The following is a 26,007-nucleotide window of genomic DNA, read 5'->3' as shown; positions in this document are numbered from 1 at the left end:
GCTCTGGGGGATGAGGTCCCCAACCAAAAGATGGCTTGGAGAGGGGGGCTGATGCATATCCCCTACAAATTAAAAGGAAAAAAGAAACTTACTGGTTCCTGGCTCAACAGGGGTAATTGTAATGAAATAGGGCCCAGACTATTTTTTACATTTTTTTCCTGCTGTTCCACACTACTTCTGTGGGACCGAGACACAAAAGAATGGAGCTGGCATTAGAGGGATCCATCTGGGACCTCACCCACAAGGGCTAGGGGGTCAGGGTATCTTTAATGTGGCCTCTAATATCCTTTTTGAAAAACATTTTCATGACAGGGGACCAAGTCCATGAGTCATGTATTGGATGATGCAATATTTTTTTTATGTTATGGCCAGCCATCAGAGCACTCACTCCAAAAAGCCCCCTTGGCTGTACTGAATCCTTGAATTTTTCACACCACCACTGTGAATATATTTCTACTTCGGTAAACTTAGGCCCATATTTATACTTTTTTAGCGCAGTATTTGCTATGCTTTTTAAAGTAAAAGCGGCGCAAAATTCCAAGATACAATTGTATTTCGTAAGTTTGCGCCGATTTTGCGTCAAAAAATTACGCAAATGAGGTGCTAAAAAAGTATAAATATGGGCCTTAATTCCTCAAAAACTACAGGACAAATTTACACCAAATCACAAAAAGCTTGTTTTTTGGGTAAAGATGTAGCTTTCCGCCAAATTTGGTGCGTTTCCATTCAGCCAGTTTTGCTGTACTGCTGTGTAAAAATTCCTACGGAAATTGCATGGGATGATTGTGTTTTGAGACTACAATTTGTCAAAATCATCAGTTATTAGCAAAAGAAAAAACAGTCTTTCTATGGAAATTCTGACCTAACTATAAACTATAGCTACACAGTGGTAACAACCACTGTGTAACATATATGGATGAAACTCTACCATCATGTTCACTACATAACCAAGAACTGGTGCGGACGAGTAGAACACACATCAACACCTGTCTTTATATAGCTATTGATTTCAAAACACACAAGTTCAGGTTTGCACATGTATGCCACTGTTAACAGGCATCTAAATGCTACCCTTGCCTACAACATAAAACACTCACCTCAGGCTACAGCAGTCTAGGGCAAGTAGATGATTACAAGTTCACAAAGTGATGGAAGATTTCAATTTTATATATCAAGTCAGTCTTTAATTGGATCTGGCTTGTAAGTGCTCAGGTTATCACTCTGCAATCAGCTAAATTGAACCCTGTAATGGTTCAGCAACATTAAACAATGTTTTGTTTATCACAGAGGTGCAGGCCTACGGTACCTACGGTACCACGATTTGTTTTCTTACTAATTAATTCATACATCACGCAAACAAATGCAAACAAATCTTGATTTTAGTGGAGGTATGGGAGGAATAATTAAATATGAAGGTCAAATGGAAATAATAGTATTCGGCAGTTGTAAATCAAGAATTTACAGATTAAGTATTTTATAAATTAAAATAAAAAGGATTCTTATGGTACTTTAGTTGCTGATGTTAGAGGTCTTCTGGTGTTGATAGCAGAAAAGCGAGAGGAGCAAGACGGAATAAGAAAAGCCACTGTTACTGTGGATTTAGTGAAATAGAAACAAAAGGTCTTCCTCGATATACAAAATGTGACCATTTAATGATGAATTTTTAAAGTGGCAAAACACTTCAAGCACTCTACGCAAAAGGTAGGACATAGGCCCGGATTTATTAGAGTTTCATATAATGCATTGCAGGAAGGGAACTTGCTGCACCGCACTGCGTCCTGTTTAAGGGGGAAAGCAGAAATGTGCCATTTTTACAAAGATATGGCACACTTCTTTTATCTGCTTGAGTTGCCACACTAGAGGCAGCCTGGTGCCAAAGCAGACACCTTTGTACAATGATTCAAGGGTTCCTGAGTTGTGGTCAGAATAGTTTTTGTAACTATTTGAAGAAGCATGGGAACCCTGAGAAATATTTTCGGGGTTGGGGGGCAGGGGCCTTGGCCCTACTAGTGCTGTACTAGTTCAGGCAGTGTAACTCTATGGCAGCCGTAGTGTTAGGCTGCATTGTGAGCCTGCACACCAGGCTGCACCTAAATCTAGGGTAAATCCCTCCTCCCCGCTATTTCCCCATCCACCACGGACACCCATGCATAGATGCTTATTCTTCTGTGCACAATTCCTGCTGCATGCTGCACACTTGCAAAGAGGAAGTACTGAGGAGAACTAAAATACACTCAACGCTCCACCCATGGAACCCACCCATGCAAGGTAGCTCAAGGCAACACTATGCATTGCCTTGAATTACTTTTTTTATTACTAAGCCACACATAACCACAGAAATCAGGCTTTGCGTGGCTTCGAAAATCTCAAAACATATTCTGTGTAGGGCTCCGTGAAAAAAAGAAAAGTGATACAAGCCACGCGTAAATCATTAGTAAATCTGGGCCTAAACATGCACATGTTCTAAAATGCCACTTAGTCAGTTATACAAAAATCCAGAAAATGATCACCTGGCCTATCAAGTCTGCACTTTTACCAGATTGATTAAGCTCCAGTGAACCTATGTAACTATGTAAAAAGCGACTGTAATCACCTTCATGTGTGAAACAAGGTTCATTTTGTAGTGTGGTTAGTTTTACGTATATTTTGCGCATTAGCTTTAGGCCTTTGTGCACTTTGCCCTGAATGCATTTTATTCATTTGCTGACAGCTTAGAGCCTCTATGCACTTTGCTCTAAATGCTTTTTATTACGCTTCGTACTGTTATTTTACAAAATAGCCAGTTCTACGGTGTTGTTTTTTATTCATATCACACTGTTTTGCCTACTTCAGCACTGGAGTTCTTCATAACATATTCACTCTGTGCTTCAGTCAAGGATACAGTCTGGTACATTGCCGATAGACGTGGTAGGAGTTTAGACTTGGCATTCCTGCGTAGGGACATTTTGTGATCACAATGACATGTTAGTTATAAAATCACTTCCTTGTCCCAATACATGAGAGAGGGAGATTCCGACCAGGGAACCACAACTAGACGCCGACTGCCTCGTTGCAGATGCTGAACCAGATCGCAGGCCTTTGCTCAGGTATGAGGGCTTATGTCTCCTCGGTGATTCGGAAAGGCAAGCTAGAAGCTTAACATGCTGTGCTCTAAATAGAACAAGCAGAGGGAGAGTAGAAACTGTTAAGCAATATGATAGCTTTGTTCTTATGTTTTACTCTCCTGGTGACTATTTCAATCCTACTATGTTGTATTGTTCTGGTTATTGCGGCTCACGCCTTATTATCTAAAATACAGTCGTTTTATTAAAACATTAGATAAAACTTATACTGTCTTTTGTCATTTGTATATGAGACCATATTGTAAATGAGAGAGTTGGTTTGGATCTGAGTGACCACGACTTCCCTGAGAAGTTCCAAAGATGTCATGCGCTCGACTGCCCAATCATCTCTTCCCCGTGGGAGAAATGAGGCACTGCTAGTTAGCCGGAGCAAAAACCGGATTTAGGGTGACAGAGTTCTTTACACGTGGGTCAGACTCAGTCCCCCACACCGTTATCGATCCTGCTGCCTAGAAATCCAGTAGTCTCATTTAGGATAATGAGAGCCCACGCGACAATTTGACTGGCTCCTCCTTACTCTTGCTCATACCTCCTTAATACTAGACAGCTGCACTCCCGGATTCGCCTACCTAGTATCATGACCTAACTAGAGCAGCTTTGACACAGTGGATGGTTTAGGCTACAGATGTCAGTGCCTCTGATCAAGGATCAAAATTCACTGAGGTTGTCCATGACTCTAAGGGGTTGGAATGCAACAAAGTGGTTGAGAGAGATCACTGTAGTGATGTGATTTGTGACCAAGCTTTCAAAAGAAATGTCATTGTACCATAAAGGTAAACTGCTACATGCATGAAAACCCTGACTTACACTTGGTAGCTTTGCACAAGCTGAAAGAACTTTCTTATAGAAAATGCATGTGGTCTATGTGCAACACCTCACCCGACAACTATATTGTTAAAGGGTAAAAGGACAGAGAGGGCAGATTTATGAAAATTCGTGCTGCACCTAGTGCACTGTATTTAAAATATGGCGCATCATGGCGGTAGTCAGGGTGACTAGAATCATCCCTTTTTATGCTAGTCCACCACTTTGTAGGATTAACGTAAAAAATGATGACATTAATCCTGCAAAGCCCCCAGAGGCCGATTGAACACAAAACCTGCTGATAAAAATGACGCAAAGAAATCTCATAGACTTTTTATCGTGCCTTTTTTTATGGCCCACTTAGCACTGGAATGCTCCCCTTGCATACATTATGCCTGGTGCAGGCATAATGTGGCGCAAGGGGTTACAAACTGGCACAATGTAAGCATTGCGTCACTTTGTAAATATGGCGCTGCATTTTTGGCCCACCAACGCCACATTAGCATTAAAAAAAATTATGCTAATGTGGCATTGGAATGGTGCTAGACAGGGTCGGATTGATAAACCGGGCATTCAGGCAAAGGCCAACGGGCCGGTGCCTGAGGCCCAGTCGTGGACCGATTATTTTTGTGGCCATTCCGAATGGTTTCAGGTTGCCTCGCAAGTGATTATCTGGGGCCTAAGCACGCTCTCTTGAAGCCTGCAGCAGGGACAGGAGGTATCATGTCCCCTCACCTCCTAGCAGAGACTGGAAAAGTCCTCACCAGTCCCTGCAGGACAGTTCCATTAGTAGTGTGTTGGGCTGGTTTGGGCCGGCATTTGATACAATAATGCGAGCAGATTGAAGAGGGTAATGTGAGGGAGAAGGAGCAGCATATTTGTGGAGCCCAGCTGAGTAAAGCCATTTGCACACCTTTCCTCACTGTATGAGGCCGGCTGTGTTTTTCTCTCCCCCCTCCTCTGCTCAACCAGCACATGATAGGCATGGGGTGGTGCCCTGGCGAGGTGGGCCATTTCACACATTCTGTTCCTTGCAGGACAGGGCGATGCACTGCTCTTGTCCCTGCCTGTCAGGCTCTCTGCCCATGCCCTGCAGCAGTGCTGTTCCTGAGACTCCACGGACTTTGGGGCTACCTGAGGAGGAGGCAAGGAGGGAGGACGAGGAGAGGGGCAGAGAAAGGGTAGAGAAGAAGGTGAAGGGAAGGACATAGAGCCAGTGAGGTGTGGGATAGGAAGGAGGAAAAGACGGAGACAGGGCTATGGAAAGAGTGACAAGCACAGAAAGACACGAAGCGAGAAGAATAGAAATAAAGCGCTTGATAGAAAGAGTACAATTGTGGTAAAAGAGCACGTGAGCGGCAGCTACAGACGGAGTACCATGAGTGAGTGGAAGAGAGGTCGAGAGATTAGACGTGGTGAAAATGAGAACACAGAATGCACACTAGTGAGATAAAGAGTGTGTGAAAGGTGAGCAGCAGAGAGTTGTGTGATGTGCCACACTGGCTCTGCATCCAGAGTGGGAGTGTGCAAGTGTTTACATTTTTAGTGATGCAAGCTCTGCACCTGGGACTACGCATGGTACACTTACCTGTTTGTCTGTAGTGTGTATTTGTAGAAGATGGCAAAGGGCTTTCATATAGTGCTTCACTGTGCATTTTTGTAAGCACTGTCTATACAAATGTCCCTCTTACCCAATTGAAAAGTACACAATATTCCTACCTCATAAGGATGATTTAGTTTTGCCTTTATTAGAACACTTCATCCGCAGGTCACAACATATATCACCAGCAGTCACAACTCCTTGCGCCGTCTGGCGGGATCACATTACTAGTAAGAGCCCAACCTCCCAATGGCTGGGCCACCTTCCTCACTCTCCAGCCTCTCCGAACAGGAAAGCAGCCAGAGACGTTTTATGGAAAGTGCAATATGGACAATTGTAAAGTCCTCCATCTTCCAAGGCCCTCCTGAACAAATAATCTTTCCCTATTTTTTTTCACTTATAACTTTTTATAATAATCTTTCTTTGTCTCTGTCTGTGTTTATCTGTCTCTTTTTCTGTTCATGTCTCATTACCTTCTTTCTGCCTACCCTTTCTCTCTTCACCCATCACTTGTTCTAGCGTGGCTCACTATCTGCCTTCACTCTTTTTGTCTACTTTCCTCTTACTCTTCACCTTACCTCCCTCTGTTTACTTTGCCTCTCAATACCGTTGTACTTCACTGTTCCTTATTTCCTTTCTTTTTGTACTTTTTTTGCCTCATTTCCCTCTACCTCACCAGTCACTACACCCCGGATCTATCTTCCTCACAATCTTTAACTACCTTCATGGTAACTGTTTCATTACTCTTTACCTCTCTTTCTAGGCCTCACTTATCTTTCTGTCTCAGATCTCTCCCCTTACTTGACTCCAGCTCTTCTACCTCACCCCTTTCTTTCTTTCTCTCTCTTCCTTGAGCTCTACACCCCCATGTATCTACCACACAATTCCTATTGCAGCCCTTTCTACCACAGTTCTGTCTACTTCACCTCTCTGTTCAAACCACACCTCTCTATATCCCACCTTTCACCACCTATCTCTCTTACTGTCTGTGTCTACCTCCACATCTTTTCCTCCCTACTCCATCTCTACTCCACCCCTATAGCAGAAACTAACAGTACTTTTCATTTTGCTGCCCTGTCTCTCTTAACCTTATTTATTTCTTTATCTCACCACCCCATCTCTATGCCTCACTTCTCTCTGCCTTTCTCATCCCCTCCCTTTACCACAACACTCACTTCCTCTACCTTACATCACTTCCTCTACCTTACATCTCCTACGTTTTCCTTTATTACTAGCCCTCTTTCACTACCTCCGGACCTCTTGTTAAACTATTATTGCATTTTTTCACTCTTTCAAATCTATATCTGAACCACTATTTTACAGACATTCTCTGTCTCTTTCTTTTTATGTCTCTCTACGTCACCTCTCCTGCTTTTCCTCACACTCTGACTCTTCCTCTGCCTGAATCTCCCCTCTCTTTCTCTAGCTCACCTGTCTCCCTACTTCATCTCTTTTCTGTTCAAATAAACTATTTTTTCTGATATTCACCTCTCTCAATGTACCTTTCTCTTTTTCTCTTCTTTACTACCCACTTTACTAAACCTATCTCTCTGTGCTCTACTTATCATTCTGCCCCCTCTATACCTCACATCAGCTTGCATTTCTCTGTACTGCTACCTCATCTTTTTTGCTTGTCAACCTCTACAGTCCTCTGCCTCTAGCTCTCTCCAAGTAAACCCTCTTCCTATGTTACCTTTCTTTCAACCTCATCCTTCTGGGTAGTGGCATAACAAAGGCCCCAGCAGTTCTGGGGGAGAAAGGCGAGGTGAGGTCCAGGGGGCCCCCTCAGCACAATACCCTGGCCTAAGAGCTCCTTAGTGAGTCCGGAGTGGGGACCTCCATGTGCTGTGCAGGGTAGAGCCCCCTCAAGTTTGCCTCTGCGTACCTCCTCTCTTAACATTTCAGTTTCCCTATCACTCAATACATATCTACCTCACTCCAAAATCCCTTTCTATCTCTCCCTATCTTTCTTCCAGTCCACCTTGCCATTCTCTTTCTACCTTATGAGTTCCTCATCTCACCTATAGCTCTACATTATCACTGCCTCTACCTCCCTCTTCCCTCTACTTTGCATTCCTCTCTGACATTCGCATCACCTCACTGTCCTCTGTATTTTGCGTACTCAGCAGAGCTTGAGATTACTACCTAGCCAGAGAAATAAAGGCACAGGAACAGAATTAAGTAGAAAATTATTTTATTTCACCTCATATAACATTAAAAGTCATCAGAGAAGTGCTTCAGTTTTCACTGTTGCAGCAAGTGTGCCAATGGTGACGAGGGATTTATTTGTGATCACAAATATTTAGCAATGAAAGCTACAATCTCAAGCACTACGCACATACGTTTTCATATTAGGCACTGTTACACTAAACATCCACCAAGTCACCATAACTGTCTCTTCCCTAAAATGGTAGACACCAGCTTATTAGATTCTATTTTTTATATCAAATATTTTGCACAACACAACATTTAGAACACAAAAACCAAAATGGCTTTATCAATGCTTGCTCAAGCTTTATTTTGGTACTATTTGGCTGGCACACACTGGGCAGCATCAGCTTCGGGTATTATTGCATGTCTACTTTTCGGAAAGGTTAACTTATAGTTCAGTGTTGTTTGACATCATGAGGGCTTAGCTGAAAATAACTAATAAAAATCACAGTTTTTCTAAACAATGACTACTACAATAGGTCTTGCCTGGGGCTCCGAAAATCCTTTAGATGGTGCTGAAAACCACAGGCCTACGGGATTTCTGCCTCAAGGTTCTGACCTCACCCCTTTCTCACCCAGCCACAAGCTTCTGGAGGGAAGAGAAGTGCTAATATAAAGACTTCCTTCCTACCTCTTGATTTCCATGCCCACTTTCACCAGGTGAGAGAGCTGAAACAAGCTGGACTCTGCAGTGACCATGACCAGCAGGATCCAAAGGTCCCAACAGAACAATGCAAAGAGCTAACTAGTCCACAGGTGGACAGGAGACCATGCTAGACCATGCTTCAACATACTGCCGATACAGATCACTTCTTCAACTCCTAATGTCCCAGACATCTCCTGTCCTGCTTAAGAGGAAGAAATCACGGCCTGAAAACATGCCTTAAGGGGCCTAGTTCAGTTACTGAGGCCCAGGAAGGAGTCTGACCACAAACATCCCATCGAAAAAAAAAAACAGGGTCTCCCAGCTGTTTGTTTTCTGTACCTCTGTCAAGCAAGTACAATCACAGGTCTAGAGCACCAACTGCTGGGGACCATCTATTTCACCTTTTAACACCTCTCTCCCATCAGAGGACTGACCATCTTGGCTTTAGACAACATTTCTATGATGACCAGAGTCAAGTACATAGTTGGTTGGGAAAGGATAAAATCACTTTGTTGTACAAGGCATTGACACTGCAAGTAAGTATTCAGATTTCAAACATGCAATGTTTCTATTCTTAACCCCCTTACAAGGTTTAAAATGCCTAATTTACCACTCATACATGCAAAAATGAGTTCCCTGATATTAATTTAGCAGTGTTTCATGAAAGTCTGCAATGTGTGAATGTGGGCCACTATTGTAGGGTTGCCGGGGCCTATTTTTGATCCCAATCTGACCCTGGCACTAGGCCCACATAAATCTGTCCATGATTTCTAAACATGGTTTGCAATTAAGGCAAACATTTATTAGGACAAATGAACACAATAGGAAAACCAAATCAAGGTCTCGGAAGAAATGAAGACCTGTGTATCTGTACTCAATCTTATCCAATGCGAGAGGTAGATAAAAGAGAAAAATATGGCTTCTCTGTGGCTGACCTGTGCATGACCACTCCTGGGTAACAGCTGGTAGTTTGTCCCACTTATCTGGAACATTTTTTGTAGGGCTGTGATGTTCAATAAGCAATGGAGCAAGCCTGAAAGCGGTAGCCAGACAGGTCTCCACAAGGTCAAATATGATTGTTGAGTGGTCCTGGTGTAATCTCAAACTGCCCACCTAAAATGTAAGAGTGGGTACAAGCTCTAACAGGAAACTGCTGAAACTGTGTCTATTTAATGCATCATTGGCATTTTGTTCCAGACCTGAAGAGATGAACATTTTTATTAAGTCGCACGTTTGCTTTGAATGTTGTGGTGGCAATCTAGGCCTGTAGTATGAGTTCCTAAATCTTTAACACTGATTCTTCAGCCCATATTCCACAGTTTCTAGTTGCAGGCAACTTACCACATCACCAGTTTCACGGCCATTGGACAATGTCCGATTCAAACTTGTTTCCGGGAATTCTCTCTAAACAATCAGCAGCTTCTTTTGCTCTAGGGATATGCTGCACCCCTGAGTGACGGGAGAAAAGGACAGTTCCAGTTCGTCAACTGGAATTTTTTCCGGAAGGTTGGATGATTTTCTTGCAATATGACGAATGTTCCATAGGGGCAAGTATGCTTGTCCTGCAGGACCTAGACCATTATAACCGTTTGTATCCTCAGAAGACAAACACAATCAGCCCAGGCGAACAATGCAGAAGCAGAAGGACAGGCAATGTTGGAGAAACATTTTTCTTCATGCAATTAGGCAGGAATCTTGGGTGCAGAAGCAGGCAGGAAAGTCTTCGCTTCGAAGCAGTTCCAAGAACAATCTCTCCTTTGTGTAAGAAGAATTTAGGAGCAGATTGAAGAAACGTGGTGCTGCATCCAATGCAGCGTCCCTTAGTGCCCCCCTAACAGCTCCATGTGTGCACCATATTAAAGATACCGCACTCCAAGGTGGTAGTTAAGGAACTAGCATCAAATCTTTTGATGTTAGTTTGGCTGTTTGCAGGATTAGTGTCAAAAGTTTTACGCTAGTGCTGAAAAGTACATTGAGGCCCATTCTAATTGTTGGTGTGCCTCCTTTTAATGTCTGCTCTGTGTAGGTGTTAAAAAATGTCACAAAAAATGGTGCAAAGAAATCTTATAGATTTCTCTGAGCATTCTTTTGCCCCCCTAATGGGGGAACGCCCCCCTTGTATACATGCAAGGAGGCGCTAGCCCTCTTAAATCTGGGCCTTGGTTTTTCTCAGTACAACCCAGTGTTGTACTGTTCTTGGACTTGCCAAACTCATTTAAGTTCCCAGACTCTCCACTCACAATGTTTCATCAACATGAGATGCTTTCTTCCCTGGACACGAGCTTTATGTCAACAAAGCCACCCTGAGGTTCCCTGCCTCAGCTGTGCATAGATATCTGCCTTAGTAGTGCATAGACCACTGCCCCAGTTATACCTATATCCACTGCTCTACAAAGGATATCCCCTCTGCTGAGCCAGCACACTACCCCTACTTCCTGTATTATCTTAATCCAGTGAGGCTGGTAGTACTATTTCAAACAAACTGCCCCATTTTACTGTTCCTTAGGTTTCCATCATGAATCTTTCATATTGTGTGCAGAATCCTATTAAGTAGGAGATGGCAGGTCCGCTTTCTCTTGTGCTGTGAAGAAGATGAATTTCCAGGCAGAAATATAGGGGCATAGTTATGAGAGGCTTTGTGCCACCGTTGCATCACACTTAGTAATGTAGCGGTGGCACAACCCTTTCACCCATATCAATCAGGCCATGCAAAGCCAATTTGCGTGGCTTTGAATGGCGTAATAGATATGGAGCAAGGTAAGACAGCATTAATTGCTGTGTTTTCTTACTCTGCATTAGGGAGGCCTTTCAATGGCGTTGCAGTGGGTGATCCTATGCAACACCCATGGATTTTGGTGCATGCCCAGATTTACAAGGCAATGTAAATCTGGGGATGTGGCAAAACCTTACAGCTCCACAGGGGAGAAAAGATATTTCTCCTCGTTTTTCCCTCTTTGTATGTGTGCTGCATGCTGCAGCACACGTGGAAAGAGGAAAACACCTCCCAGGATTGTTTTTGTGCAAGAAGGTGCCCTGCCCTGCAAAAAGACAGTCCTGCATATGATGCACACACCCTACCCTTGCACCATAGTGCAAGGGTGCCTGTGTTGGCACAAGCCTTCAGAAATTTCACCAGCACAGGGAGTAAGGAGAGAAATGCACCATATGCCATAAATATGGCACATTCCTGTCCTTTCACTTTGTCGCAGGACATCGCAGCAGGTCAAACCCACTGTATTTCATGTTTCTAAATGGGTATAAATGTAAAAGTTAACAAGAAAGTAAATTCACTACTGGCCATTTTAAGTCGGATTTTGTGCACCCCACATCTTTGGTTTTGATTGCACTGTCAAGACACGGTTTTAAAGTTGAAATACATTTTTGTTGTTGTGATATGTGCTGAAGAAATTTGATTAGAAACTCAGATAATCCAAAACCATGTAACATTTAGGTGTACATGGAACAATCTTTCCTCTCTTACATCTTATATGTGGATTTTGTATCACTGTTTAGAGGCCATTCACTTTATTGCTTTTCTTACAAGAGTAATTTTTATGGCAATTAAATTGTTACCCAGTTAAACGCAGCACAAATACCTCACATCAGATTATCAGTTCACATCCAGTTCAGAAGTCCAAACATCAATGCCCACATTTACTAACAATTCATGCAATGCAGAAAGTTGCTGTGCTGCATTGCGTAAATGAGCGAGAGCAGAACTGCTTAGTATTTACAAAGATGTGATGCTGTTCAGCCCTGCACTGGTGCACTTGTGGCTGTCTAGTGCCAAAGGAGGCAACCTTGCATGCTTGCCTGCACTGGAGCAGGATATTTTTTGTGCAGGAAAGGATACCTTACTGCACAAAAACTATCCTGTGAGGCAAATTCCTCTTTGCATGTGCGCTTCAAAATACACCACATATGCAAAGAGGATTTGACATACTTACAGATATTTCTCCTCGTCATGCCAACCTTATGTCAACCTGAAGTAGGCACACCATTTAATGCAAATCTAGGTTTACAGACTTTAGTAAATCTGGGTTTTCATCAAAATATGTAGGTGAATGCATTGGAACACCTATGCTCTATCCATGTAATGCCGCACTGATGCAAACTAGTGTGAAGCAGCGCACAGCAATGCATTCTGTTATTATTATTTTTTAAAACATGCAAACTGAGCTTTGTGTGGCTTTGTGAACCCTGGAATACATTTTACATTGTGGCTCCACTAAACTAGTTGCAAAAAGGACAGATGATCGATGGAATGCTAAACAATGTTAAACATTCACCCCCAGTCAGTGATCTGGGCATGAATCTACCATTTTTGCTTACCAAGCCATTCCACTTTGGACCCAGCCATACGCAAATCAGTCATGAACCGTCTCCCCATGGCAACAGTCCAGCCCAAACTGCCAGGCCAAGTCCTTCCCAGGCCGTAAACAAGCATCCTCAGACCGGTTTCAGGGTATCACACCTCATCAGCCAGGTTAGCTTGACTCTGTTGGCCTGGTGAGCATGGGACCCATATTTGGGCATACCCATCCCACTGAGGGGGACAATGAAAAAAGAACAGTTGATGAACAAAATACTGAACAATGTCAAACATTCATCTCCAGTCAAAGATCTGGGTCTGAATCCAGAGTCTTTTTGCTTACTACGCCATTCCAGTTTGGACCCAGCCATATGTAAATCAGCCTTGACCCTGCTCCCCATGAGAACTGTCCAGACCACACTGCCACTCCAGATCTTCCTTGGACTAGAAACAAGCATCCTGGGATCAGTTTCATGGTATCACCCCAGCCAGACTAGATTGACTCCAATGGCATGATGAGCACGAGACCCACGTCTGGGCATACCCGTCCCACTTAGGGTAACAAATGCAAAATGAACAGATTATAGACGGAATGCTGAACAACATCAAACTTTCACTCCCAGTCAGAGATTTGGACCTGGATCCACAATTTTTGTGCTCCCCATGCCATTCCAGTTGGGTTCCAGCTAAATGCAAAACGGTCTTTACCCTTCTTCCCATGGGAACAGTCCAGCCCGAAATGCCAGGATAGGTCCTCCCTCGACTGAAAACAAGCATCCTGGGACCGATTCTGTGGTATCACAATGTTAGTAAATATGGGCACATGGGCACAAAAATACTCATGGATCGGCACTTATACAGTTACTTCTATGAGTGCATACAAATTTGTGTATTTGACTACTCAAAACTTTCCCGATGTGTGCCTGGCAATATTAGCTAGTAGCGGCATTCCAAGCATATACCTATGGAAATCACAAGGACTCTTTTTTTGTTGACATTAGAATTCCCCACAGCACAATTGTATGGAAAACACAATTCTTCACTGTGTAAAGCCAGTGCCTCTGACAATGGCACATTTCGTTGCTTTTCATTTTATTCTCCAAGGGGAAGATAGTTCTGTCTGTAGAAAAATGCCTGCCTCTACATCCCAGAAAGGTATGGGATGTTAGGTATGGATTCACCTTCCCACCCTGGAAAGGGATTTAATTGAGTATTTCCATAGTGGCCACAAACTGATATGCTTATGCCAAATTATCCGGTTTAAAACCATTTTGTCTAGTGTAAATAAGCTAAATTTAATACAAAGGTGTCAGTATATATTTAAAAAATAATGAAAGTGATCAGCACATTTTCTATAGATCACAATTTAATATAGCAGTCAACTTTTACTGGTCATTAATACTGCAATCACTAAAAATATTAAGATCATGCTGTAGTTGTTGCTTCAAATATTTCAGATACGAACACTTAACAGAGCCGTTTCCAATTCCAAAGAGCATGACTGCCAGACGCGGCTCCTCCATTAGCGCAGAGGAGCGTCGGCCCTACCCCCGCCAACAGCAGCCATTGCAAATCACCTTTAACAAACAAAACAATAATAAACAATGTTTATTATTGTTTTGTTTGTTAAATGGGCGAGGCATTGGGGATGACGATAATGAGGGGAGTGCACTGTGGACTCCCGTCAGTGCGTATGTATGTTTGGCCAGGCGTCTTGGGCAGGCCAAACAACATGTGCAGCAGGCTCTCTCCAGCCCAGCAACACAGTTGCTGGGTTGGGGTGAGCATGCACAGGCTCCCAGTCTGCCTGGGAGCCCCTTAGCTGGGCACTCCCATCAATCCTAACCTGCTTTGACTAGCATCAGGATTGGCCGCAGAGCAGGCTATTGAGCCTGTGCATGCAGTGCAGCAGAGAAGCAGAGCGGCGGAGAAGCAGGTAAGTGATTTTTAGAAATGTTTTTATTAATTCTCCCCCCTGCTTCCTCCCTGCACCCCTTGCGCTGCCCCACCCCAACAAAACCCTGCGAGCCGCTCCTGGCGACTGTCACACACTAAGGGGGTCATTCTAAGTCTGGCGGGTGGCGGAGGCCGCCCGCCAGACTTCCCCCCTCCAAAATACCGCTCCGCGGTCTCAAGACCGCTGAGGGTATTTTGGCTTTTGCACTGGGCTGGCGGGCGACCGCCAAAAGGCCGCCCGCCAGCCCAGTGCAAAAACCCTTCCCACTAGGACGCCGGCTCAGAATTGAGCCGGCGGAGTGGGAAGGTGCGACGGGTGCAGTGGCACCCGTCGCGTATTTCAGTGTCTGCAATGCAGACACTGAAATACAAAGTGGGGCCCTCTTACGGGGGCCCCACGACAACCCATACCGCCATCCTGTTCCTGGCAGGAGAACCGCCAGGAACAGGATGGCGGTATGGGCTGTCAGAATCCCCCATGGCGGCGCAGCAAGCTGTGCCGCCATGGGGGATTCCCAGGGCAGCGGAAAACCGGCGGGAGACCGCCGGTTTTCCACTTCTGACCGCGGCAAAACCGCCGCGGTCAGAATGCCCTGCGGGGCACCGCCAGCCTGTTGGCGGTGCTCCCGCCGACCCTGGCCCCGGCGGTAAGGAACCGCCGGGGTCAGAATCACCCCCTAAATCTACTTTACAACTCTCTCAATGCAAACTTGCGGTCAAAAATGCTTTTTGACCATTCACAAATAGAACCCACTCCCGTTTGCTAATGAGTTACCAATACCTTTTGCTAGTTGGTAAAATACTAATGTTTTACAACTGCATTTTTTTGTTGTAAAACATTAATCCATACCGCAAGGAAGAGGTATTTGGAAAAGTGCCCTAAACACTCTCAACTACTGATTCATTATAGTTTCCTAAACCTATTTAGCCATTTAGTACCCTGTTACCAAATCACTAAAAGGGTTTAGTAAATTCCAAAACACATCTACTGTTTGCAGACCGTGTGATTTTCTGAACCACAGAGTTTAAGACCAGTAAATGCGTTTGTACTCCTGTCTCCTAATAACCATTCATAACAAAGATCTGTCCTCAGAGGGAAGAGGTCAATAAACACTCAAGTTGCCCTTACCCTATAGAAGAATAAAAACATGCACAATATAGGGTAGTTCCATCTTTATAGAGCCACAGCCTTCAGAAAAATTGCAGGTCCCTTATTACGTTCTTCAAACAACCTTTAATCTTGGCACTTCAGTGACACCAATTTTTATGCTCAGATACAATTAACAAGATATTGGAAATCTCATATAAAGCAGTTAAAAACTGTAAGGCTGAACACACCTTGAACTGTTCTCTCCCCATCCCCTGGGACAGACTTTGGCAGATGGGATACTGCATCACAAACGTGACGGATATCCTGTCTGCCATATAACAAGTTCCATCATATCCAATGGAACTTGTAAAACAGCGGGCAGGATATCCGTCACGTTTGTGATGGAGTATCCTATCTTCCAAGGTCATCACCCGGCCCTTAGTCCAGGATAATATGTTATTGTGATGTAAGCAGGGTAGACATAATATTGATTGTTCACCTTTAATGAATTTGCAGAAGTTATAAATTTACATCAAACTGCACATGACTTTGAGAATTGGGTAGCAGGTGTCCAGGGCTAACGAAAAATGAGAGAAACATGTCAAATAACATCACAATTGTATTCCGCCTATTCAGATGTGTGGATTTTTTTGCTTTTTGAATCACCCGGTTTTTGACTTTTTACTGTGAGTGAGTCTCACTTCATGTGCCTAAGCCATAGTAATCACATGGCAAATGGACTGTGCATGTTTACTGACAGTGTTCTCCTTTTAAGATAGGGTACCTGCAATGCAGCTAGGGTAGGGGCCACTTGGATGGTTACGCTTGAACACATGTGCACTACTGTGTGCACACGTGTGAGGGCTGCAAGTGTGAGACAGCTGTTGTGCACAACCCAGTCCCTGTGCACAGGTAGCCTGGTGCAAAAAGGAGTTTTGAGGATTAGATATTGACTGGATAGGCCTATAATGTTAATGTACACTCAGTGAGACTCTCTGTTTGATGATTTTGTGCCCTTTGCTGCTGGACCTTGAGACTGCAACGGCTATGAAGAACTCAAAGGAGGAACCCACAAGACAAAAAAAGGACTGAGCACTTTGCCCCTGTTGACCCCAGGGCCAGTGGGTCTCCCCAAGGGCCAGTAAGGCACCCCCTTACACCGACTGCAGACCAGTTGGGGGAAAGCCCAGAACGTCTGCGCCCTGAGATAAAGATAAGGTGGAAAGCTGGTGAAGAGAGCCAGGAGAACCAGCTGCCTGGAAATTATATCACTGTTGAGGTGCTAGAACTCGCTACCAGGAGTAATATAAACCCAAGATAATCCGAATCATCTCAACAGTGCTGAAGTTATGGCATTTTGAAGATCAGTGACCTTTGACATTTATTCCAGCATGGAGAGCATGGGGCTTTGCCACCCGATCACCAATCGCCCTTGGGTCGGCCGAGACCCAGGGATTGGCACAAGATGGATCAACACATTTATTTCAGGGAGAGGGCATGCTTGGGGTCCCTCACCAACTCTCTTTTGGCTTGGTACCTCATTTCCCAGACCATATATGTTGAAGAGGGGGCTAGGACTCCATCCTGACCCCTAAAGTCTAGGATACAGATGGAGCACTATGACATCCCCTGCCAGTGGGGGTGTGCTTACCCCTACTCACCATGCCTGTGCAGGGCAGCCACCAAGCATCAGCAACCTGTCTGCAAGGAGTGGGTAGGAGAAAACAGAGCTGGAAAAAGAGGCTGAGTTCAGAACCAGGTGGGACAGCCAGGGGTGGGCTCCCTGGGTCGTCCCAATGTGGAACACTTGCGTAATGCCCAGGGGGAACTGGGCATCCCAGGAAAAAAAGAAACAGACAGGAAAACCTAGGGGCTCTCCTGGCATGGTGGAGGAGCCTATAATACAATTGTCACTGCTCCTAGATGAAGCACCTAATGATGCCCTGGGGGGCTTGCTGGTTTCAATATTCCTCTTACCCTGTGGTGGGCTGAGGAGCACAGGGACACCACCCACAACTTTAAAAAGTATTTTATTGCAGGAGTAACAGTAGCACCCCAGGTGCCTAATTGGATAGCTGACCCTATGTTTGTGGAGTCAAGGAATCCATGACTCTTTGGGATTGTTCGCATAAACTCTAAAACATTCCCAAGGCTGGAGGTTCTGGTCTACAGCTGGGAGTGCAGTGCCCACTAGGGACTTGTTCTATGGCTACATCTACTGTGGTTGGAAGGTATGTAAGAGTGATATGTATAATAAAGTGCTTTCCAGAGGCTGTATTTGTCTTTATATTTCATGGGACCAGAAAGTGGTGTTCTCTAAAGGTTGTTTTAATGATTGCATTTTTATGGTTTTAAAGTGTATCAACATACATAGATATGTTGTGTTCATTTTAAATTGCTTTCTTGATATAATAATGCTGACAGTGATTATGGATCAAGGTGAATATGCTTTATTAACATTATTAAGTGCATTCACACATGGTTATTATTAATTATTGCCTTTACTCCCAAAATGATGGCGTTTTTGACATGTAGTTTGTTGATCTTGAACCTTTGACCAAGCCAATAGACTCTGCCTAATATTCATAATTTTTTCCTGCAACCCAACGTAGCAAGACACCTTGCTGCACTGCACTATCTGAAAGGGAGAGCGCAGGAATGCCCCATATCTATAAATCAATTCTGCTCTCTCCTTGCACTGGTGTACTTTTGGCTGCCTACACAAGCACCGTTGCACCATGATTCAAGGATGCCTGTGTTACAGGCATGATTGTTTTTGTGCAGGAAGGTACAAGTTCCTGTGCAAAAGCAATTCTTTGGACCTTTTTCTACAGGCATTCTGCAGCACACCTAGAAAGAGGAAAAAACAAGGAGAAATAAAGATATTTCTCCTTGTTAAACCTCCACCGGGAAGGTGTAACATTTTGACGCATTCCCAGGTGTACCACATTTAGTTTGATTTTGTGTCTGGTTTGTGTCACTTCAGTGGCACAGCCCTAACATATTACCATTTTTGGTATTTACTAAGCCACGTAAAGCCACATTGTGTGGTTTAGTAAACACAAAGTAAAGCAAGGCAGCGTATAGCGCTGCTTTGCATTGCTTCATGTTGGGTAGGAGTTACATGGGTAGAGCATAGACATTTCCTTCCACCCACTCATGTATTTTGATGCGAACTTAGGTTTGCCCCAAAAGGGTGCACCTACCTGAGAGAGTTGTAACAAGAATACATATCTTTATTTCTCTGCATTCCTTCCTCTTATGATATGTGCTGCATCATGTGGCACACATACAAAGAGGAATATGCCTTTAAGGGTTGTTATTGTGCAGGAAGGTGTTCCTTTCTGCACAAAAACAACCCCAACTACACAGCGAGCCATTGCAAGGCAGGGGCAGACATGCTCCACATATTAGTAAGTATGGAGCAGGTAACAGGCCCTGTTGAGTGAAATAATAGTACATGTGTCTTCTAATCTACCTCCTGGTACACAACCCACATGAAATAGAAATTAAATCTGTCTTTGCGTCTGTATTTGTAATTAACTTCTGCTCCAAATTGACATGACATATTTGTTACAGTGTTTTGACTTTCTTAATGAATGTTGTTATGCACAGTAGCTATAAAGTTAAATGAGCTAAAGGCGAAATGTGCCCCTCTCCGATCAGATGTACACCTTATATTTGTTTACTTATATTAAAAAGAAAAAATAAGTCAGCATCTTCATGGATACAGATGGTTGTGTAAAAGTCCTTACATATTTTTTTATTAGCTTATGGGAAAATAGCATGCTGGAAACGTTCAATTTTAAAGTACTAGCAGTTGCCAGTACATTTAAGTACCTTCAAACCCTTCATTTGTAAACTCACGGTTGATTTGCACCATGCATGTATGCCTATATTCCTGATTGCTTTTATTAAAGCCCTCTTCCCTATGCTTTGCGGTGTGGTAGGAAGAATCAAAATATCAATGTCAGTGGATCAACACAATTGATAAAAATATTTGATGTTCTTTTATTTACATACACATATTTATGGAAACATATATATACAGACACACATGAATTCACAAACCTGCGTTTCATAAAGTCGTACCTAGAGGCCCGTCTTGAGTCAGGTGCAAAATCTTCAAAATTATTTCACAGAGCTGCAATTCCTCAAGGCATTGATAGAGGTTCCTCTTGAGTCAGACATAAAAGCATTGACATTTTTTCATAAAGCTGCGGTTCCTCAAGTTGCTACTAGAGGTTACTCTCAAGGCAGATGCAAAATCTTCAAAACTTTTTCACAGAACTGCTGTTTCTCAAGGGTAGCGAAGGGGAGGCAGTTCTGGGGTTCTATAGTTTTGAACCGTTTTTAGAACAAACAAAAAAAGGTGGTATATGGATAACTCTTTAAAGATTAGTTTTCTTTCTTTATAAATGCTTGGTATTTTCTGCAACATTGCCATGAAATGGGCAGACGGCTATATTCTGTGTCTATTTTCTGCTTACCAATGTATATCAATGTAAAAAATATTTAAAAAAAGAACTGCTGTTTCTCAAGGCGTTGCTAGAGTCACCTCTTTAGTCAGATGTAAAACGTTCACAATTCTATCACAGAGCTGCAGCAGCTCAAGGCATTACTCGAGGTCTCACTCAAGCCAGATACCAAATTTTCACACTTCTTTCACAGGACTGCAGTTCCTCAAGGCATTAGTAGAAGTTCCGCTCGAGTCAGATGCAAAATCTTCAAAATTATTTCACAGAACTGCAGTTACTCAAGGCACTACTAGAATCACCTCTTGACTCAGATACAATAGCATTGACATTCTTTTATGAAGATTCAGTTTCACTTGTTATTAGAGGTCCCTCTCAAGTCAGATACAAGTGATTGAAATATCGAGATAGTCTAATCACTTGTGCTAATTTTCTGTAGGATAAATAAATATATCAAAGCTGGTTTATAGTGAGGAGTCAATGTAGCACTGTACACTAAGGGGGTGGGAACCGCCAGAAGACCGTACCGCGGTCAAAAGACCGCGGCGGTCATTCTGGGTTTCCCACTGGGCTGGCGGGCGACCGCCGAAAGTCCGCCCGCCAGCCCAGCGGGAAACACCCTTCCCACGAGGACGCCGGCTCAGAATGGAGCCGGCGGAGTGGGAAGGTGCGACGGGTGCAGTTGCACCCGTCGCGAATTTCAGTGTCTGCAAAGCAGACACTGAAATTCTTCGTGGGGCCCTCTTACGGGGGCCCCTGCAGTGCCCATGGGCACTGCAGGGGCCCCCAGGGCCCCGCGGCACCCCCTACCGCCATCCTGTTCCTGGCGGGAGACCCGCCAGGAACAGGATGGCGGTAGGGGGTGTCAGAATCCCCATGGCGGCGGAGCGCGCTCCGCCGCCATGGAGGATTCTCAAGGGCAGCGGGAAGTCGGCGGTACACCGCCGACTTTCCGTTTCTGGCCGCGGCTGAACCGCCGCGGTCAGAATGCCCAGCGGTGCACCGCCAGCCTGTCGGCGGTGCTACCGCCAACCTCCGCCATGGCGGTAATTACCGCCAGGGTCAGAATGACCCCCTAAGACCCTAAGCGCCCCTTAGCGTCACCCTAATGCCACTATGTGTGTGCCGTATTTAATATAGGGCACACCATGGCACAGGGTAGGGGCAATAGCGTCTAAATTTGTGACGCTATTGAAGTACTGTGTAGGATTAGCACCAGCACATAACTGCACATTGAAAGCAATGGTGTTCAACCTTTGAACGCCTGCTCTGTTCAGGGGTTACAAGTAGCCGCAACAAAAGATGCAGTGGAATCGCTTGGATTCCACTGCGCCATTTTTGCGGACCCCCAAACGGGGGAACGCCCCCCCTTCCATACATTATGCCTGGCAGAGACATAATGTGGTGCAAGGGGTTACAAAGTGGTGCAATGAATGCATTGCACCACTTTGTAAATCTGGCACGTCGATTTTGGCCTTGTTGGGCCACATTAGTGTAAAAAGAAATGATGCTAATGTGGAGCAAGGAGGCGGTAGGCCCTCTTGAATCTGGGCTGAAGTATCTAAAGTGTTCTGTTTGTAGGGCTCCTTTTACTTTTTTTAGGTATATTTATATTTGATTAAGGCAAAATGCATTTACTCATAGTAAAAATATGTAATGGTTGGAGTGGGCTGGTCTGTTTATACTTTGTGCTGTTGAGGGAGGGAGCATACTTTGGGAGAGTTTTGTGCAGATCAGTAGGGAAAGAGTGTTGATTAAGAGCCCCACCCTGTATATGCATGTATTTTTGCAGGATCTTTTATGGAAAACACAAGGCTGTCAAAAGCCAGACTGAACACTAAGGGGCATATTTATACTCCGTTTGCGCCGAATTTGCGTCGTTTTTTTTTACGCAAATTCGACGCAAAACTAACTCCATATTTATACTTTGGCGTTAGATGCGTCTAGCGCCAAAGTTCATGGAGTTAGCGTCATTTTTTTGCGTGAACACCTTCCTTGCGTTAATGATATGCAAGGTAGGCGTTCCCGTCGAAAAAAATGACTGCAATGCTATTGCGTCGGATTTATACTCCACTATACTAGTGGGCGGGACTAAAAAAACCTGCATTTGTGCAGGATTTTAGCGCCTGGGTCAGGGCAGGCGTTAAGGGACCTGTGGGATCAGAATGAGCCCAGAGGAGCCCTCCCAAGCCCCCAGGGACACCCCCTGCCACCCTTGCCCACCCCAGGAGGACACCCAAGGATGGAGGGACCCACCCCAGGGAAGAGAAGGTAAGTTGTGGTAAGTATTTTTTTATTTATTTTTTTGTGGCATAGGGGGGCCTGATTTGTGCCCCCCCTACATGCCACTATGCCCAATGACCATGCCCAGGGGACAGAAGTCCCCTGGGCATGGCCATTGGGCAAGGGGGCATGACTCCTGTCTTTGCTAAGACAGGAGTCATTTCAATGGGGGATGGGCGTCGTAAAAAAATGGCGCAAATCGGGTTAAGACGTTTTTTTTGCCTCAGCCTGACTTGCACCATTTTTAGATGCCCAAACGCCATTTTTCCCTACGCCGGCGCTGCCTGGTGTACGTGTTTTTTTTTAACGCACACCAGGGAGCGCCGGTCGGTTAGCGCAGTTTTGCGTCAAAAAGTATAAATATGGGCCTTGATTTACTTACTATGACTAACCTAAGCTGCTGCTCATATCAAAAGATGCTTTGGGACACACTTTACTAAAAGTCCCTTGACTTTGCATTGACATTTTTACTTCACAACAGAAATAGGTCACATTGGGAGACAACATACATTGTGACCCTGTGAGCTGCATTGTAGTGGAAGTCAGACTTTCTTTACTTCCCTCCTTAGTGACTACCTTAAAACCATCTAGTTGGCAGTCGGGGTGGAATGCTGATATTTTATTATTAATGTTTGGTGCCATCTTTTTAAATTTCAGAAAGGTATGACCATGTGGAGTACTCTGAACATAAAAAGTTATAACGGTCCTATCTTTCTATGTGCGTATTCTCTGCCCTCAAGTGTGGAGTCTCTGCACTTGTAAACTTACTATTAACTTTTAGTTTGTGAATACCACAAAAAATAAATAAACACAAAAGCTTAAGTTTATGTTTCTGAATTAGGCTTACAGAAATTACAGAAACCTTAACATGAACTTGCAAAGACAACAGAATTGGACCTTGTGGAGTGCTTGCAGGGAAAGACACAAGCCATAGGTGCCCCCCCACACACACACATACAGATGCACACACACATACACCCACCCACACATACGCACATACACACACTCATTCTTCAAAACCTCGTTCAGATGGCCATGAGGCAAGCAGGAGACACTGAGGGTGGTGAGGCCTTTTACTCCTCATGTTCCTGGGCTAACCTACAATGGATCCTGAGCAACTGGGTCAGTTCCCCTTTAGCACTTGACTCTCAGCTCTAGCATAGGTCGAGCAGTTCAAGGTTTTTTGGGAGAAGGGAGGAGGAATTAAATACAGGGGTGATCACACACAACTCAAAATACATTCAGTAACAGCAATACATAGTCGTCCAGTTAAATACTTAATTTTATGGAAAAAGGAGCATTTATATACCAACACAAATTAAAATATGGCATTCAAAAACAATACATGAAGTCCCTGGTCATGGCTCTATTGTTTTAACAGGTGGCTTAATGAGTCCCACTCCCCTCTTGCAGCTGTAATGGTCATTCCACATTCACCGTAGGTGAAATTAATGTAAAGTCCCACCAGTAGACCATGTCACAGAAATCCCACTCTGACTTTTATTAAAGTCAAAAGATTTCCAGCACCAAAGCACTATATGGCAGGCAAGTTCCCTTGAGGCAGTCTGTCCTGCAAATCAGTCTTATTTGCACCAGCAGGACCTGCACAAAGGGAATCTCTGAGCGTGCTCCCTTTGTGGGAACTGAGGTTGCAGCAGCTGTCTCTGATGATCTCATTACATGTGGCCTGTAGGGGCAGCAGTCGGTGTCCTCAGGTTCCTCACATGTGGTCATGAAGAGGCAGCGGCCAGGGGGGTCCTCGATGCTCCTTCGATTATGATATTTTTCTTGGGATCCTCCACACAGGTAGGAGATTGGGATGTGATGCTCCTGGTGTTGGTCCTTATTTGGGGCTTGGGCCCACATGGGTCACCAAGATGGCCTCTACATCTCGAACATGGTCTTGGCCAGACCTCGATTCATGTCTTTTCCCGGTGGCCACTAGCATACGGGGTTATCATGCTCACTCTGCACGTGCTACTGCCCGATCCACACAGCACTAATCTTCACAGCGGCCCGCCTGACATATGGGGTGGCTGAATTCACTTTGCACACAGGGTTGGATTGATTGGCATAGCAGTAATCTTCACGGCAGCCCCATCTGGGATATAGGATGCCAACTTCAAACCTGCACACGGGCAATGTCCTAATCAGTGCATTGGTGCACGGCTCAAATCACAGCAGACCTCTTCTGCCATATGGGGGTCACCAACTTTAACCTGTACATGGGCAATGACCCAATTGGTGTAGCAGCCATCACCTCACACCTTGAAATAGGGATCCAATCCCCAGGATCCCTCCAATGCTCTTCTGTTACTCACAAGTCACACTGGTCTTTGCAAGCAGGCCGGCACTGGTTCTCTGGGAGTTGATTCCGGGTTCTCTGGGTGATGTCCCTTCATCCAGCTTGGATACTGGCAGGCCCTGGTCCCCAGTCCGTGTCACAGGTAGAAGTCTTGTAGAGCTTCTCATCCTCTCTCAGCCTAACTGGCTGCTGTGAGAAATTGGATTATTTGATGGGATAGATGGTAGTCCACTACCAGTAATAATGTCACTATTTCTTGTTAGGTCCACAAAATGTTTAATCAATTTAAACCTGAGCTAAACCCTTAGTAGTTATGGCATGTAGCAGACAGAATTAACATAAGAAAATGTGAAAAGCATTTAGACCACTCCAATTTATAAAAATAGAGAATATTTTAATGAACAGGATGGCACCAAAATGACAAAAAATTCAACAAAGGGAACTGGGGATATGAATTTTTAAACTCTAAATACAATTTCAAGGGAAAAGGTAGGTTTTAAGAGTGATAACAATGAAAAGAGTGTTGGATCAAAGGACAAAGTTGGACTTGGTCAAAGAGTTGTCTTCTGACTTAGAAGATTTTTAAGAAGGTAATCTCTTCACGAGGCAAGACAGCAGGCAGGATCTGAAAACAGTGTAATTGATGAAGGGGTGCTGAAGAACAAGGTCTAAGTGAAGCAGTCAATGAAGAAGGGGAAATGTTAAAAGTGGGAAAAGTCATAAGTTCACTCAGAGGAAGCTGTCAACGTCAATTGGCTGCAACTTGTTGCCAAGCCCGGTGAAGATTTTTACCTTTGGATTGAGTCTGTTTTCTGGAAGTCTGATCCCTTCAGTGGGGCAAGGCTACAGGCTATAGCTGGAAAGGTTTCAACACTGTCGGAAGCTGTTTGGCGTCTAGCCCGTTGAATCAGATTTACAGCAGCAGATAAGAAAGTAGCTGGAGCTGCGAAGAAGTCAGGCTCACTGGCAATGCACCCTCAGCAGATCGGCTTGGCAGGTTAACTCTGCAGGAAAGTAGGCTTCTTGCAGCTTTTGTGTCCCTGTACCTTAGCAGGAGGTCAGTCAAGTGATGTCTGAAGTCCATTTCCTATTCCTGAGTACAAGTGGGAACAGATCCACCCCTTAGGCTTCTATTCACAGGTCACAACAAGAGGTGCAGAACTTCTTTCTTCCACAGGTTCAGATGTGTTCTGAATATGGTAC

Source organism: Pleurodeles waltl, chromosome 1_2 (genome assembly GCF_031143425.1).
Source record: "Pleurodeles waltl isolate 20211129_DDA chromosome 1_2, aPleWal1.hap1.20221129, whole genome shotgun sequence".
Lineage (NCBI taxonomy): Eukaryota > Metazoa > Chordata > Amphibia > Caudata > Salamandridae > Pleurodeles > Pleurodeles waltl.
Note: the sequence above shows the minus strand (reverse complement) of the source record.